This window comes from Nyctereutes procyonoides, unplaced genomic scaffold (assembly GCF_905146905.1).
Source record: "Nyctereutes procyonoides isolate TBG_1078 unplaced genomic scaffold, NYPRO_anot_genome, whole genome shotgun sequence".
NCBI lineage: Eukaryota > Metazoa > Chordata > Mammalia > Carnivora > Canidae > Nyctereutes > Nyctereutes procyonoides.
In genome coordinates, this window is record NW_026575030.1 from 2847225 (window position 1) to 2865688 (window position 18464).

Below are 18464 nucleotides of genomic sequence, written 5' to 3' on the forward strand. Positions count from 1 at the left end.
TTGCCTGATAAACATGTTCATTCAGGAATCCTCCTATTGTCTAGAAAATTAGTGTTAGAAGACATTTTATTAATCCTGAAAATTACCCATGTGTGGCATTTGTATAACACAACATAGTCTTTATTCACTAATTATTATAAATCTCATAATTAAGTAACTAAATGAAGGCTTCTGAAAAGTTGAGTTCTTCTAGTTAAGATATATTCACACATTAATCACCAGAATGTTAGTAACTGTGAACTAAGTCACTGAAGGTGACTACACATATAACACACCTTCTATGTGCCAGGCACATTTAATCCTACACAAAGTCCTGAGGTAGCTCCTTGTGTTTGGATCATTTTAAGGAGAGACTCAGAGAGGCTAGAAGATGAATCCCAGCTTCCATCTGAACTGGGTTTCCATACATGTAATCAAGTACTCTTTCCCCCTCACACCACAGGGCACTTTGATTCTAACGCAGCCCATGCCAGGCCTTAGGTTCTCAGGCCCTTGATTGACTGTGAGCCTCCCATCACAGAGATTCAGTCTAACAGAGGCAGGTAGCAAATCACATAACCTGAAAGTAAAAAAGACAAATCTGAATCGGTAGGGATTCCAAGACATCAGTTTAACAATAAATATTTTTAAATACTCATATTTTGTGAGGATCTATTTACTTTCCAATGTGCATGCAGGCAAAGTTCTTCTGGCTGTTTTTGAATGTGGGGATTCATTTATATACCCAGCTTTACAAATCATTTTTTAAAAGCAATAACAAGCTTCGCCAGTGCTGTTCACCCCAAGTGAGTATGATTACTGGTTAATCAGAATGGTTAGTGTGAGTGAATGGATGTTGTAATGTGAATAATTGTAAATGATGACTCCTTGGTCCCCCTTGCAAGCAAGCTGGTTCAGCCAGCTTAATGAGGTTTTCCTGGAGTGTTTACAAATTTTAAATAATTAAAATTAAATTGAATTGAAGTCCTGTGTAATTATAACTGCAATTACATCATTATCATCCAGGCAATTGAAGGAGGGTGGGGGCAGATGAGTTCTTACATGTTTAAAGTCAAAATAATTATTTTGAAAAATGATGGCAGATATTTCTTAAGGTTTCTCAGTTATCCATTGGAGAAATACTTTGGGAGTTCATAATTCAGCATATTCTTTACTGTCTTTTACAAACTTCTACAGATTGGATTTACTTCATAGGGAAGTATTTCAGGATCATCCCCAATCTTGGCAGCTTTAGTGAATATTGAAAGTTTGTGAGAAAGCAGAGGTTCAGGCATGAGCAGGAACTAGATTTCTTGGGAGTGAGGTGCAGAGGGCTGCTGAGACTCTGTCTATAAAGAGGTTTTTGAAAAGTTGCTAAAACAGCAGTGTTTACAATTTCGTCCTTCTAAAGAATTTTGGAGAGGAATAAACAAAGCATACCCATCAAGTTCACATTGCAGGCATGAAAATTAGCCTGGAAGATGAGGGTAGGGTATAATTTACAATCATCATGGCTAGCTGAAGTAGCCAGAAACAATATAATTGAATTTACTGAGGACAAACGCAGACTATTGCACTTTAAATGGGTCTCTGTTGCCAAAGAGGGGACAAAGGGCAAATCAATGAGAATTTTTTTTTTTTGGGCATGAGTTATTTTGATAAGCCGACATATTAATTAACTTGGATTGTGGAGATGGAGCCAACCACAGGGTAGGCAGGTACAGGGAAGCCTGTAACATCAACTCCAGCAAAAAGACCAAAATACACCCCCCTTCGTGTTATTTCCCTCCTGTAGAAAAATCACACTGATATTCCATTTTCAGAAATCCTTCCTTTTTCTGAAATCAAGTAAATAATTTGCAATAGTATACCACTCGCCCTTTATTAGTTTTTCAACAATCTCTTAAGAGGCTAAGTAGTTTCTCTAGTGTAATTTAGAGCTTTATTGGACAGTCTCTACTTTGAAGCATTATTTGTTGTAGGAATATAAAACTTCTTAAAAGAATTTAAATCATAGGAAAAATTACTTAAGAAAATATATTAGATTTTTTCATTTAGATATTTAAAAAAACATAATAGTTCAGATTTGTATAAAGAATAATAAAAACATTTCTCACTACTCAGATTAAAAGATAGAATATTTCTCTCTCCCCTCTAGGGTAAGGGCAGTGCCTGGGTGGTTCAATTGATTGAAAATTTGACTTGATTTTGGTTTTGGTCATGATCTCAGGGTGGTAGGATATGGGTCCAGCCATGCATAGAGCTCTGAGCTCAGTGGGGAGTCTGCTGGAGATTCTCCTTCTGTCCTTCCTCTTGCTCCCTCTTTCCTTCTTCTCTCTTTAAAATAAATCTTAAAAAATAGAATATTACAAATGGAGTCATGGTCATGTATTATGTTTTGATCTGATTCTCCTTATTCCAATCTCAGAGTTAATATTAAATTCATTCTCTATTAATGCCATTTATACCTTTTTACTTTTAGTAGTATTTATGGGTCCCAAGTTCATATATACTATTATTTTCCACTTATTTTTCTCTACATGAAGATAATCATTAAAACACCTAATAAATCCACAAAAATAGAGTTGAAAAAATGGAAATAAATTAATCTGTTATTAAAACAACAACATTTAGGGGTACCTGGATGGCTCAGTTGGTTAAGCATCTGCTTTCAGCTCAGGTCACCATCCCAGGGTCCTAAGATCAAGACCTATGTCAGGCTTCTTGCTCAGCAGGGCAGCCAGCTTCTCCCTCTGCCCCTCCCTCTGCTTATACTCTCTCATTCTCTCTGTGTCAGATAAATTAACTAACTGAATAAATAAATTTCTCCATAAATTTATTTATAAATTCAACACTACCCCAAATAAAAAATGTCAGCAAGCTTTTTATAGATAGGTATAGAAATAAGTGTAAATGTGTGTATATGCATGTGTTATTCACACATCCATTTCCTAGCTCTGCCTGCTGAAAGGGCCTAGAAACAAGGACACTTTACAAGCAATGAGTAAATCTATGGACCACATCTTGGGTTCTAAATACCATTTTGCAGTTGAAGGAATCAGTAGTCCTTTTCGAAATGATTGATGCCAGATCTGAGGCTGAGAAAATACAAAATGAGTCTGAAATGTCTTGTGGTGCCAGGAAGTAAGGAAGCTTAGAAGCTGTTAGGCCACACAGGAGCCAACTTGAAGGAGCTCCTAATGGAAAAATGGAACTAATTTGAGCACTAAAATAAATGATAACATTTCATTATAATTCATAGAATAAAGTAAATACCCATTAATCCATAATGAGATAGATAATTCAAGGGATAAATAAGTGGCCTAAATAAATACCTGAAATAAATGACTAACATCAAGTGTAGTATCTGTTCTTATGAATTTTCTATTTATAAAACATTACAACAGTTGTGACATATTGTATCTCTTCTACCACTTTCTCTTTTTTTAATTCAACATTTCATGAGGTCCGTCCATATTCCTAGTACGCTTGGTTTCTCTGCTGTATAGTATTCCATTATATGGATGAGCCTCCATTATTAATATTTTCTTTGTGGCTCTTTCAAAAAGTGCTGTGATGAATTTTTTGGTCATGTCTCCTGAGTACATGGGAAAAGCTTCTTTGGGGCATATAAATAGGTAGGAGTGAAATTACTGTGTTATTTGGCATACTTATTCTTGAATTTACTAGATCTGGCTAAATTTCTGTCCAAAATGGTTACATCAGTTTACACCCCAATAGGAATGTTTAAAATTCCTAAAGGTCCACATCCTGCCAGACTTATTTTTGAATCTTACATTTGTGAAATAATATTCATTGTGGTTATTAATGGAACTGGGCATCTTTTTATACCTTTATGAGTCATTTATATAATAGTTCTCTTCTTTGAAGTCCGTGTTCATGTTCTTTGCTGAAATTTTCATTGGGTTGTTTGTCGTCTTCTCATTGGTGTATGGATTACCAATCTTTTTCTGACTATATACATTGCAAATATTTTCTTCTATTCCATGGCCTACATTCTCAAAGTTTTATTTATGTGTTCTGTTGAACAGAATATTTATTTTAATGCAGTTATATTTTGTCAGACTTTCCTTTCATTATTTGTACTTATGGGGTACTGTTCAAGGAATATTTCCTACCCCAGATTTATAACGATATTATCCTATCTCTAAATACTGATCCTTATTTATTAGATAAATATCTAATTATGGATAATTTTCTGGTACCATTTATTCAGCAGCCTATCTTTTTACCTTTGGTCTACAATAACACTTCTGTCAAATACCAAGTTTTCGTATATATGTGAGTCTGTTTCTGAGCTCTCTTTTCTATAGCTGTTGAGTCACTAAGGAGTTTTAAAATTTCATTTGGACAGGAATTACATTTTCATGTATTGTTTCATGCATACTATTATAGGTATCATTGAATTAATCTGTTTTCCAGTCAATCAAAAAAAAATGGTCATAGAATTCCAAGCTATGTCCTTAGCATTGCACTGGGATGAATGCAAAGAGGTGCATAGGAGAATAAAATATGAGTTACTGTCTTTGCCCTCAAATATGGATAAGAGAAGCAAGGGACAAGCATTTTCTACATATGTCCTCAGAGCTGGGAACCATATAAGAGATTCTAGGTAGCTGCTTAACAATCTTTCTGGTTAAACAATGTTAATTCTTGTGCAACACTTAGGGCATTCTTTCAGACATTTTAATTTTTTTTTGTTAAACTTTAAGCTTTTAGTTTGTAATTGCTGGAAAATTCATTAACATTAATCCTTAATTATGAGAAATAAGAAAAAGCATACATATGTGTTCTTTCTCATGCACACACATCTAGAATAGTTTGCGGAGTAGTTGCACTATTCCTATTATAAATCAAAATTTTAGTATGCTAATAGAAAAGCAATCTTAAAAGAAATGTAAGCTTGTCATAAGCAGTGGCCTATCAGCTATATTTTAAAAGAATGATTGTATTAACTTTATTCTTTACTAAATAATTGTTTTGTTTCAGGTAGTAATTATTTTATTGTCTACTCATCTTTCTTTTAGAAGAACACCTTAAATCAATTAACATGAAGAAAGAAATATACCGCCTGCCTGTGTCACCTCCTACCACTTACTTTCCCTTATATGCTAGTAGCCACTTAGTATTGCACCAATAAATTACTAAATGCTCACTCTGCCAAACACTGGGCTAGGTCTTTCTATACTTTACCATTTCATTGTGTTAGGGCTATTGAATTCATATAGCAACTTGAAAATCAGCGAAAGACACCTTTCCATAAATTTACATTGCATGGTTGTTTTTTGTAATAAACTAAGTCAAAATCAGAGAGGGAGGGAAACTATAAGAGACGTTTAACTCTAAGAATTGAACTGATGGGTGCTGGAAGGGAAGTGGTGGGGGATGGGGTAACTGGGTGATGGGTAATGGGCATCAAAGGGCACTTGATATAAAGTGCACTGTTATATGTAGGTGATGAATCACTAAATTCTACCTCTGAAACTGATAATACAGTATATGTTAATTGATTTTTAAAAAATTTTGTTTATTCATGAGAGGCAGAAAGAGAGAGAGAGAGAGAGGCAGAGACATAGGTAGAGGGAGAAACAGGCTTTCTGCAAGGAGCCATTGTGGGACTCAATCCCGAATCCTGAGATCATGCCCTGAGCCGAAGGCAGATGCTCAACTGCTAAGCCACCAAGGATTCCCTGTTAGTGGATTTTAAAATAAAATAAAAATGTAAAAAACCTAAATCAAATTCTAAAAATTGACCACACTTAATTATCAGATGATTTTTTTTTATGAAATTGTCAAGCATATCATAGAAATAGAAGCAATCCTGTGGAATATTTGATATCCTTTGGTATGTTTACCATTCATAGAATTTAAACTAAAATGTGAATAATGTTAAATGAGAAATTTTGTTAGGAAAAAACCTTTCTCTTAAAAAGCTAATTTCTTCTTTTACTTTATAATTAATATGTATTAGGGTGTTATTTATTTCTCTCTTACTTTGTGAGCCTAAGACTGTTCTATTTAGAAGAGTCAGTGTTTGCAGTTTTAATCAATACAGAACTAGGAATTTGTATATGTTTAGTGCTTGAGTGAATTGGTCAGATATTTGATCAATTTCAGGTCCTTTCCTGAGGTGCATATTTTGTCTCATGGAATTTTATAGGAGTTAATTTAGCAGATGAATCAAGGCAATCTTTTTCAAATGAAACTGAGTTAAACATCAACTCAGTTAAGAAAGATAACTTCTATTTATGGACTTCAGACTAATGACCACTTCAATGCTGTAAACGCAAATCTATTTATATATGTATAGTGCATAAACACATTATCTAAATTATCTGCCTAAATTGTAGGTGATGGGGGGGAAATCCTGATGCAAATAATGCTAAAAGTTCATGCATTAAATGAAAACTACTTGCAAAATTCTTGCTATTAACACTATCCTCAGCATTGTATCTAAATTAGCCATTGCCAGTCCTTGTTTTTATCAGAATGGACAGTCATTCTGATTAGTGATGGGCTTTGTGATTTCTTGTTCTGTGAATTATTATAGCAGGAAGGCTTGGTTTTCTCCAGTCCTAGATCAAGTATGTGTAAGAGATGTCTTGCTGAGCCCTTAGCATTCTTTATGCAGTTTGCTTTTCTTTCTTCAACTTTACTTCCAGATCAATTCAGAGAGAGATAAAGAGCATCTCTTTTTCCAAATCTCACAGTTGTCATGTACTGAATGTGAATTTGTACCCCACTGAAGAATCTGAAATGTGCAAACCTCCTTTTGCGTATTTTACAAAATCATCACTATTCTTAGGATGTTGCTCTTGCATAAGTTAACATTTGTCATTGTACTCAGGCCATTCCAAGCCTCTTATCAACTCCAAATTTGAATGAATAGCCCAGAAATTATCTAGAAGAAAACTCAGTATCCTTTAATTAAATGTGCGTGGCCTGGAGAAATAGAGAAAATGCATGTATCCAGTAACATTGCCTATGTAGTATGAATTTGAAGGTAGTCCAGCCCATATTTTCACAACCCTCCCATTTCAAATGGATCCAAGTCAATTCTCTTTTGGAAAGGAACTCATGCTATCTGATCACATCTAGATGCTTGAGATGATATTCCCTTGCACATAAACCTTCATTATTCTTTCCACAGTTGGCAGTATCCTATATTCATTTTTATTTTTCCTCCTTTATTTTTTTAAAGATTTTATTTATTTATTCATGAGAGACACAGATAGATAGGCAGAGACATAAGCAAGCTCCATGCAGGGAGCCCGACGTGGGACTCAATCCTGGGACTCTAAGGATCACGCCCTGAGCCAAAGGCAGGCACTCAACCACTGAGCCACCCAGGTGTCCCTATTTTTCCTACTTTAGAAAACAATTTCTTTCTCGAACCAAATTAACAGACTTACGTAGATTTTTTTAAAAAAAATACTCATATATGCACACAAAATGGAGTCTATAATTATGCTGGTATTAGCAGGAACATACAAACTTTCCATTTAACAATTCAATAAACTTATATTTATACCAGTCTTGTTCAGGATTAAAAAAAAAAAACTGAAGTATTCTGTAGCCATACACAAGGATGGAGAGTTTTGTGATCCTAATTCCAAAAGATGTAGTCTGCTGGGGTAGACAACATTCACAAATAAGTGTATCATAGTGCAGGATGTGAGAAATATTAGAGGAGTATAAAGACATAGGAACCAATTGGAATAGGATTAGGATAAGTGTATAGGTTGTGCCTCTGGTAAAATTACTAGATTTTTACCAGACAAAAGTTGAAAGTTGAAGAGTATTATAGCACACTTTTGTTAATTATCAGTTCTATTAATTAAGATAGGCTAGATGTGCTTTTGAAGGAATAAAAAAATTTAGATATTTTCCTTTGTAAATGTTTAAGATGATACTCCCCCTGAGTAAAGGGATATAGGATTTAAAATCAGTGTTTGAGGGACACCTGAATGGCTCAGCAGTTAAGATCTGCCTTCAGCTCAGGGTGTGATCCTGGGGTCCTGGGATCGAGTCCCACACCTGGCTCCCTGCATGGAGCCTGCTTCTCCCTCTGCCTGTGTCTCTGCCTCTCTCTCTCTGTCTCTCTCATGAATAAATAAATAAAATCTTAAAAAAAATAAAATCAGTGTTTGAAAGGAATAAGACCTTGGGTGCCTGGGTGGCTCAGAGGTTGAGCATCTGGCTTCAGTTCAGATCGTGATCGCGGGGTCATGGGATCAAGTCCCGCATCGGGCTTCCTGCAGGGAACCTGCTTCTCCCTCTGCCTATGTCTCTGTCTCGCATGAATGAATAAATAAAATCTTAAAAAAGAAAGAAAGAAAAGAATAAGACCAGATCAAAATCCTCCAAATGAAGAATATGTTTATAAAATAAATTACAAATATTTTGTTTAAAATCCCTGAGCTGATGTATTTGATCAACAGCTTCAATTTATGCTACATTAATATGAATTATTCTCCTGTTACAAATAGATTTTTCTCAAATAATTCTTGCTAATTTTTTAACGCCCATTTATCTTAGGGAAGTATTTTTCAAGTGTGGTTCCTGGACCGCCTATAGGAGAATAACTCATTGAAGCAGAATCAGAAACTCTGGAGCTGTAACCTTAGTGTCTATAGTTAACAACGTTCCATCCCAATTTATATCTGCCAAGGTTTAATACCATGGTCTCAGATTATATAAATTGTTCAGAAAAGTAGAATTATATTTCTTTCCTTAAATTCCTTAAGACACAGTTTCACAGATGGAGTGGTTTCTCCTGTTATTTCCACTTAGATTTTTACTGACATTTCTTTTTTCTAAATTTTTATTCATTAAAAGTTTAGTAACTTGTCTAGAAATCATTAAATGGTTGAAAAATTGTAGAAAATCAAAACAAAGCTGTCCATGGAACAGGCTTTTTTTTTTTTTTTTTTTTTTTTATCCTGAGCATTCTCTCTGAAGAGCGTGCACACTGAACTTCCTCCTGGTCCTGCAAACTTTGTAGCTTACAGTGCTAGTGTTTAGAGTTCACTGCTGGCTGCCTGATACCAGGGGACATGTCCTTAGCAGCCTCTCTGGTAACTTGCCTGGCTCTGGGCTCAGCACTCCAAGGTCCAGACCTGGCCCTGGGGAGCTGCTCGAAAGTTTAGTGTGTTTATATACAGGTGATGGGGTGATGTCTTCCTAATCTCATGATATCTGAACTCCTAGGTCAGGCCTACCTTTGTCATACAATGTCATATTCAGAATTGTAATAGAATTTAGTTATGAATAATCTTAAGGCAGTTGGACTGTTTTCTTAAGTTCAAGATCAGCAGTTCTCATATTAAAAGAAAAATAGAGCCATGTGGATGTATTAGTGATTACTTGAAAATGACTTAAAATATCCCTTTACTTTTAAAAATTGAATACCTAAAGTAAGATAGAAGAACTTACCTTGACTGCTCTGTAGAATTTTGGCCTCCAAAATACTCTCTACAAAGGGGAATTCCTGAGGTTTATAAAACATCATTGAATGTGCTTCTCAGCAGTATTGGTTTTACGGGCAATTGTCCATCTGCCACCTGGCAGGTCAGCTGATCTGGAACCTTCGCTGAGATGCCTAAAATCCCATGGTCAGACCAAGTCTTACCCATTATTCTGGAACCCCTTTGGCCCATGCATATAGAAATAGGCTGTGGACAGAACTCTTAAACTGGCAGCTGCCCACATCTTCTCCCCCAGATCTTGTCATGTGGGTTCCCTTATACCAGGGAACAATGAAGAGACATAGGACAAAGTCTATGTGGATCCCAAGTGCAGAAGTTGACATCCCCATGGAGTCCTCCACTTGAATTCAATTTATTGAAATCCTGTAAGACCCCTCAGGTCTCCCAGAATTGAGATCCTATGATGTGCTCTAGGTTTCTGGAGATCTTTCTCAATCTCTGCCACTTGCCCCATTATCCACATAGTGGATTGAGTGGTGGCTCCCTAAAAGACATCCTTATGCCCTATCCCCAGAACCTTTAAGTATCATCTTATATATAAAGAATAATAAAAAAAACCCTCTGTCTTTTCCTTTCTGTGTAGGAAATAACTCAGTTCTTCCCTACTGTGTGTTTCTTCCCTGTATGCCTCCTTTACCATTCAAACAGAACACTTTACTTCTAACTCTTGTTACTACCATATGTGTGGAGATTTCCCCTCACCAAGCAAGTCTCTTTAATACCAGCTGGATGTCCTGTAATCTAACTCAGCTCAACACTGTCTACCTGGATATAGCATCAATTCCTACAGGTTTACGGCTTAGTCCCATAAGATAGCTGCTACCCTACTTGAGGTCACATTTACAAGAGGAAGGTCTCCAGGTTACCCACAACTTCTGTCCAATTTGGCTATAATCAGAGGTTCCCATGACCTCTTTCTCAGGTTTGATTTATTTGCTCGAGTGGCTTACAGAACTCAGTGAAACAACGTTTGCAAGTTTATTAAAGGATATGATAAGAAATACAGATGAACAGCCAGGTGAAGAGACATAAGACAAGGTCTGTGTGGATCCTAAGTGCAGAAATTGCTATCCCCATGGAGTCAGGGTGCATCACCCCCTGGTATGTGAATGGATTTTCTCATCTTGAAGCTAACTCCTTACTCCTGGGATTTTATAGAAGATTCTTCATGTAGGCATGATTGATATTAACTCCATTTCTGGCCTCTCTCCCCTCTTTGGAAAATGGAATGTGGGGCTGAACATTCTAAGCTTCTAATAATGGTTTAGTCTTTCTGGTGACCAACCTCAATCCAGGAGCTCATTTATAGTTGCCGCGGTAGAACAAATGATGGTTTTTGTTTTTGTTTTTGTTTTTCTTAGAAATTTACCAGGGTTTTAGGAGCTCTGTGCCAGGAACTGGGATCAGACACCGATATGTATTTTCTATTAACTCACACCTTATAAGGCAAAAGAGTGAATATTACTTTATATGGCAAATTATGTGATTAAGTTATAGATTTGAAAGAAGGAGCTTATTCTCACTATTGGTGTGGGCCCTAACTGCAATCATGGGTATCTTGTAAGAGAAATGCAAAGAAAGAAAGACACAGAAGGCAATGTGAAGACATAGCAGAGAGAGCTGTGGTCACAGCCAGGGAATGCTGATGGCCACTGAAAATTGGAGGAAATGAAGAACAGATTCTTCCCAGAGCCAGGGAAACATTCTTTGCTGACACTTTGGGTTTAGACTTCTGGTCTCCACAACTGTGAGCATTTAAATTTCTGTTGTTTTAAGCTATTTAGCTTATGGTCATAAATGTCCACAGGAAACTAAGATTAGCTGATTTGTCCACATTCCCATTGGTCAAGACATCGACTAACACCTTCTACCATTTTCTGGAAAGTGCCCTCCACTGAACTGGACTTGGCCCTGGCACTGATGCTGGAGACATGTCGTCCACTCCCAGGGGGTGCTGGATTTGGTAGCTTTATTGAAAGGGATATTAGGAAGCTTCTGTTGTGATCCAGTAACATCCAAATGGCCATATAAAAATGTAAGAGCACAGTTTGGGGTCTTTTACAGGAAGATGTGTATGTATGTGTGTGTGTGTTTTATCAAAAGGTATGTGGGCTAATACTCTTGAATCCTCTTCTATTCCCAAAGTTTACCTTATGCCTGAGTTTCTGCTGCACTTATGATTTTATAATAAAAAAAAATAACTAAGGCTGGGAAGGCTGGGAGGCTCAGTCAGTTAAGCAGCTGCCTTCGGCTCAGGTCATGATCTTGGGATCCTGGGATCAAGCCCTCACAGGAAGCCTGCTTCTCCTTCTCTCTCTGCCTGCCACTCCCCTTGCTTGTGTTCTCTCTCTCTCTCTCTCTCTCTCTCTCTGTCAAATAAATTAACAAACACTCTTTAAAATTTTTAAAAATAACTAATGTTTTAATAGCTTAATTTTTAAATCTTATCAGAATGTCTGCATGTTAACCAAGCTTCATCCAAATGGCCAGTCAGAATATCCTGTAGTTATCTTGAGTTACCTGCCTTTCCTCTGGGTCAGAGATGATGCTGGCTGCCAAGTGGGGACGGTGCCTCAAGCAGCCCAAAGATCCTCTCTCTGATTTTAAAATATGAAGATAATTGTAAAATCTAGATTTCTGTCTTCTCTAGAGGATTGGATGATCTCTTGACACAGGATGAACTCTGCATAGCAGGCCAGATCAGATAGATGTGGGACTGGATTGCTTGCCTGGCCATCCTCTCAACCTACTTTGGCCTGCTGGTCCCTGAAGGCACTGAGTGAGTGTGAGACCCTGGTTGGGAAATCTGGTGTCTAGGTGCTTATCCATCATCCTAAGAATAACCCCTACCTCCAGTGCTCCATTATTGACCAAGGTCATTCCCATCTCAGAATCAATTCTGTGATTTGATAAAAAAAAAATTGGTCAGCAATTAAAGTTTTTATTTTCTTCACTGAAATTTTAAATGTACCATAGAACACGTTTCTGCATGTGTATATCAGAGAACACATTTCTGAAACACTGTTTCTGTGCAGGAGGGGGATTTGGCTAACAGTGTATGCAAGTACCTGTTTGCATTGACAGCTGCGTACATAACTAAGAGGATTTTCTTGATTTGGGCAGCCAATCTCACCAGGCCCTCAGGGATATTTTGTTTTCTAACAGGGTTAGCTATATAACCAGAAAAATCCTTGTTATTATTTCTTTTTGTCCAATGGGTTTCCAAAGTCGATTATGGCTTATTTGAAGCAGGAAAACAAACGGGAATGGACGGCTAGTGAGCATTTTCTGGCTGTACATACGGTGCCCCAGTTTTTCTTTTGCTTCTCCTTGAGCAGCCTAATATTCCATGGGGGCAGTTGTTAGCTTGTACCCTTTGCTGGGGCAAATATCACTCGAGTTTCAGGACCCTGGGAAGCTATTTATTATTGAAATCCACATAGTAGCTACTCAGTAAATATTGACTGATTCAGCCTTCGTAATGTCAGCTCATACTACACAGGGTAACATTTCTACTTATAGATATGGACCATTTTTGAAAGGTCTTTCTGTGGAGTGAATGTTTGTGTTATCCCCAAATTTAGTGTTGAAACCTCATCTCCATTGTGATGGTGTTTGGAGGTGGGGCCTTTGGGAGCCCTTGTCAATGGGATTGATGCTATCATAGGAAGGCCCTAGAGCTTCTTGCCCCCATCCACTATGTAGTACACAGTGGAAAGATGGCCATCTGTGAATCAAAAAGCCAGTCCTCAGTAGATTCTAAATCCATTGGAACCTCTATCTTGAACTTTCCAGCCTCCAGTACTCTAAGAAATAAATATTTGTTGTCTATAAGTCACCCTATGGTGTTTTGTTATAGCTGGATATAACGAAGGCAGCCTATAAAAGCTAGATTAGATCCACAGTTAGGTTTCTATTCAGTGATAACTTTTCCTTTCCTGGATAAATCTCCCCCTTTCCCCTCACATAATTAAGGTAATGATTAGTATTACTCTGAATCATACAGACCTCAATTTGAATTCTTACTCTACCATGTTCTAATTACCTGGGGCAAGTTACTTTATCTCTGAAACCTTTTATATGATAGTATTCAAATATGGACAATAATGCCTACTTCCAGAAGTTGTGACAAATGAAAATGTCATAACACATGTGACATACTTAGCACAGGAGCTGATATAAAATACTCATCAGTGTCATTACTATAGTTAATGCTATAGCTGTTGATGTTCTATTAAATGTGTATGAAATTCACCGATGACATGAGTTCAACTTCCTGGATATAGCTGAGAATATAAAAAAAGAATCAAGAGGTTTTGAGGTAGTGAAACAAATGGCTCAGAATCTGTATACTAAATTGCATTCACTTTTTTTTGTTGTTGTTGGAGAGAACTCCACTTCTCACTCATAATTAGTTTACTTCTATATTAATTATATATATATATTATTAATCAGCTTGATTGTAAAGTTTCTAAGTTCATAATAATCTAGTAAGGATTGTAAATAACTGTTAGAGGCAAGTTTGGTATTAACAGTGTCAACCCAATAAATTAGAAAAAGGACAGGAAAATTATATATACTCATCAACTGATAGTTATAATGACTGTTCTAAATATTCCTAGAAAAATTAGGTTCAGATGATACCAGTGAAACTTTAAAGTATGAGGTCAATTTTAGGAAAAGAGTTACTGAATTTTTTTTTTTTTTAGTTTGCTTGGCTGAATAGGTAGTTAATAGTTATCTGGAAAAAAATTAACTTATTTGGAATATTTTGGTTTTGTTCTTATAGGAATAGAAATATTTATTTATAAAATAAATAGAAAAATTATTTATATTATTGAATTTCCTGGGTCCATGAGAAAATATATTGTGAGATATGTTAAATAATTCCCTCTAGGAATTTTATCATAAGATCAATAAATTTCACATACAAGTACAGGCTCAGTGTATACTATGCATATAGTATTTCATAATCAAATGTAGAACTGAAAATTTTGAATTGGGCAAAAATAAATGAGTACTTTTAAACAAGTTATAATTATGTGTTAATTGTATGTTAGCATATAATATACATTTTTGGAAAAGATTGTTTAAGAAAAAACAAAAACAAAACTCTTCTTACAATAACAAAAATTTCAAACTGGAAGGATTCAAAGCATTTTAGCCCAGCCCTCCTTTTAAGACAAGAATTCCCTGTATAAGCTCCCTATATCACTAGCAGGGACATGAAGCAGTTTGAACACTGGATATAAAAGTCAAATGGCCTCAGTGCATATTCCACTATACCACTTACAATCTGTATGACCTTGAGATAGTCACTTAACTTGTCCATCTCATTTGCTTCATCTAAGTTAAGAGGGGTACCTAAGTGAGTGATAATGATAGTAGCTACTCATAGAGATTATCTTGAAAATCGTATGGGTTAACATATGCAAAAGCACTTACAAAAGGATCCAGAGTAAGTGCCAGTAAATTGTTGTGTTTAGTGCCTTATACTCTAATCTTTTAAACTAGGAGTTGCACTGAGTGAAATAGAAACTCAAGGGTGTTTGTGATGTGATTTGTGGGTATTACATGCTAGGTGCAGTGTGTGAACTGATCTGAGTAGAAACATCACATCTCAATGCTTGGTATAGTTTTGATGTCACAAGTCATTTTCGTGGTTACTATCTCAAAGGAGAAGTAGACCTAGGGAGTCACCATTATCATTTGAGAGGAGAGCTTGCTAAATGTTGCTGAATGGCTTGCTCCCCCAGGTACACTTAGTCCCAAGGCATTGTGTCTCTTACCCTCATTAAACAGCATGGTTCACAACTACCTGATGTGCCACAGTTGAGTGAACTCCCATGGTAGCTACCTGAGTTAGGCAGGAGTAGGGGAGGGCAGAAGAGACAGGATTGATGCTTAAAGGTCTGAATAGACCCCTGTTTGGCTAAATTGTTTGTCAAGTGGCCAGGGTATCTCAAATGAGCAACCTGGACTGGAGTGATGAAAACTTTGTGGAGAGATTAGCAGCAAAATAGGCAAGACTTTGGTGTTGGCAGAGGATGTGAAGTCAGCACCAAGGATAGTTCCCTGGGAAACTGCTGCTGCACTGGCCTCAAAGCCAGGACAGCCTCCCAGACAAACCCTCTGATTTAAAATGTCTGGGCCTAAAAATAGATTCTAATAAGGCAAGTTTAAATGCCTTTATAGAAAGCTTCATCTATTTCTTCTTCTTTGAAGAAGTTGTCATTTTTTTTGTTTTGTTTTTGTTTTTGTTTTTTCAGGATAACTGTAAGATATCCTTCAGGTTGAAAGACAGTTTTCTGAATTTTTGAACTCTGTCATACTTATCTTTTTCTGTATTGCTTCCTGTTTTTCTCAAGGCAAGGGAAGTTTCTGGAAGGTGAGTCTGCGATGACTCCTCATTGTGTTCTTTAGCAAAAATTAGAACAGATCTAGTTGGCTGTGGTTTTAGATGACCATGATAAGAACAGACCCCAGTGACCATCATCCCTGGGGTTTAAGAATGAACTTGGGTCTATTGTAGCTCCAATGGAAATATTCCTAATGGATGCTGCTAGGAGATCTTCCATTACCTTAATACTGAACTGTAATTATTCGGGAAGTTCTGCACTGACTCCTCTTGGTCTTACCTTTTTAAGGCCTCCCCCTTGCTAACATTTAGTGGAGTGTTCATGCCACAATTAACAAGTTGTCAGATTCTCCTTTAAAACTCACTTCTATGTACAGCACCCAGCAGTTTACTGACAGTATATCATGCCTCTCAGGCACTGAACCACTCAGAAATTTAAAGTAATACCTTTTTCGACACCTACACACATATTCATTCTAACATATAGTCATGTTTCATTGAATGATGTGCTCTTAGTTTTCTGGTTCTGGAAACATACGGAGTATAAGTCTTTGCTCTCTCAAAAATTATAATTAGCTTTGAAAGAAAAACAATGGTAAATAAACATCAAATAGATGATATGCTGGCTAATTAATAGCCTTATGCTATAGATAGCCAGCATTCAGTTATTTTTGTAGATACAGGCACTGAGAAACATTTTACCCAATGTAGAAAATGCTTTGGATATTTGCCTGTTTTTAAATCATCTTGCTGCATCATACTTCAACCACAAATGGCAGTAGGAGGAATAAGTTGGAGAAAATTGGATGGTAATAAGGATGGTAAAGTGAAAGGAGAGAATTCATTTTCTTTGTCCCTTTCTCTAGGGTGGTAATTGGACTAATTCACCTGGTATTATCATTCTTTGCAAAACACCTAAAAGCATAGTCAGAAATAGGCAAGTAGAAGACTTGGTTATCTTTTCAGACCCATCATCATCTTTTCTGTGGCATGTAGTCAAATACATTATCACTCCAGGAAGATGTACACTGGATCTATTTGTCACATGATATGTGCAGCTAGGCACACATACTAAACAGCTATACCTGGCAATGGGGAATGGGTTCCAAAATCCAAGGAAATATATCATATTTTTTTCTCATAAATGAATAAAATTGTTTTTAAAGTATAGTTGATACATAAGAAGATTGAGAAAACAGGTTTTTTATGAGCATAAGCAAGAAAGCCACTCATTTTTGCTACTGTATTTCTAAATAGCATATAATGATAGAATGATTATATAGTAAATCATGTTAATTACTTTCTTCCACAGCTGTTGTTTTCAATATTGAGAAATTATAATTGTTTAAAATAAGTATGTAACTTTCTTCCACATTTGCTGTGCTAAATACAAGTAAATGAGTTTTTCAACATCTTTAAAAAATGTTTTGCTTATCCTTAGCAAAAGATAAGTTAACTCTAAATTTTCAGAATTAAATAAAATGCTGAAGTTTATATTTGCTTATTAAGGTCTATTTATTACTTTATTACATAATGAGAACTATATATTTAGATAACCCTATGATGTATAATTTCCCTTTGAATTATTTTATTTTGATACCTTATGCAGGTCCAGTGGTTATCGTCCTTAGCTTATATTCTACTGAAACATATATAAAGGGAAAATATGTTTTTATATGACTTATTTATTTCAAATTTGTGTAGTAAATGAAGACATTCACTAATTTCTCTTTTTTTGTGTGTGAGTTACTTTCCAGAGTCCTTTTAACTTTCTATGAAAGAGCTTGTACTATATTTGCAAAATTAGTCCCAAATATGCATGGAAGAGCTATGAAGTACTTGTACTATATCTGCAAAATTAATTCTAAATATGCATTGAAGAGCTATGAAGTACAAGCAATTCTGTTTGGGTCATAGATCTTTACACTCTGTGATTAGATATCCTTCATGCTCTCATATAGTTTACAGTCATGTCAGTGAGAAGCAATTAATACATCTATACATGTCTCAAATATAAAGGATGCACATTGAATATATTAAACAGACCTAGTTCTCAGTATAAGATCTGCGTTGGAAAGAAGTTCCTTGCTGAATATAAAAAAGATGTAGGTTTGCAACCAAACCTTATAATTAAAGGATACACATATATGGGAGTAGGATGAATAAATGTAAATAAATTACAATAGAATATTTATAAAAATATATGAGAGAAAAATATCATATGTCTGAGACTTTCTCTGGCCAGAGTCAATATGAAGAAAACTAAAGTTTTCCTTATACGAATAAAAAGGATATATTTTAACACTTGGCCTTTCTGCTAGTCATCTATTGCCCTGAAACAAATTACTTCAAAACTATACCTTAAAACCTCATACACATTCACAGTTTCTGTGAGTCTGGAATCTGAGCATGGCTTAGCTGCATCCTTTGGTGCAGGATCTCTCAGAGGCTATATTGAAGGCATTTGCTGGGGCTGTCATCACTTCCAGGGTCCACTGGGGACAGAGTGTCTTCCAAAAGCACTTGGTATTGATAGGATTCACTTTTTTGCTGCAGCTTGGCCATTGCAGCTGTCAGTTCCTTGCCACATGGGCCTTTCCAACATGGCATTTTGCTTC

At 36.1% G+C, this 18464-nt stretch overlaps 1 protein-coding gene across 16 annotated transcripts in view; it reads left to right on the plus strand.

The window, feature by feature from the left end:
- Window positions 1-18464, plus strand: part of NCKAP5 (NCK associated protein 5) — a 947559-nt gene that overhangs the window by 595798 nt on the left and 333297 nt on the right. The gene's annotated exons all lie outside the window — the stretch shown is intronic.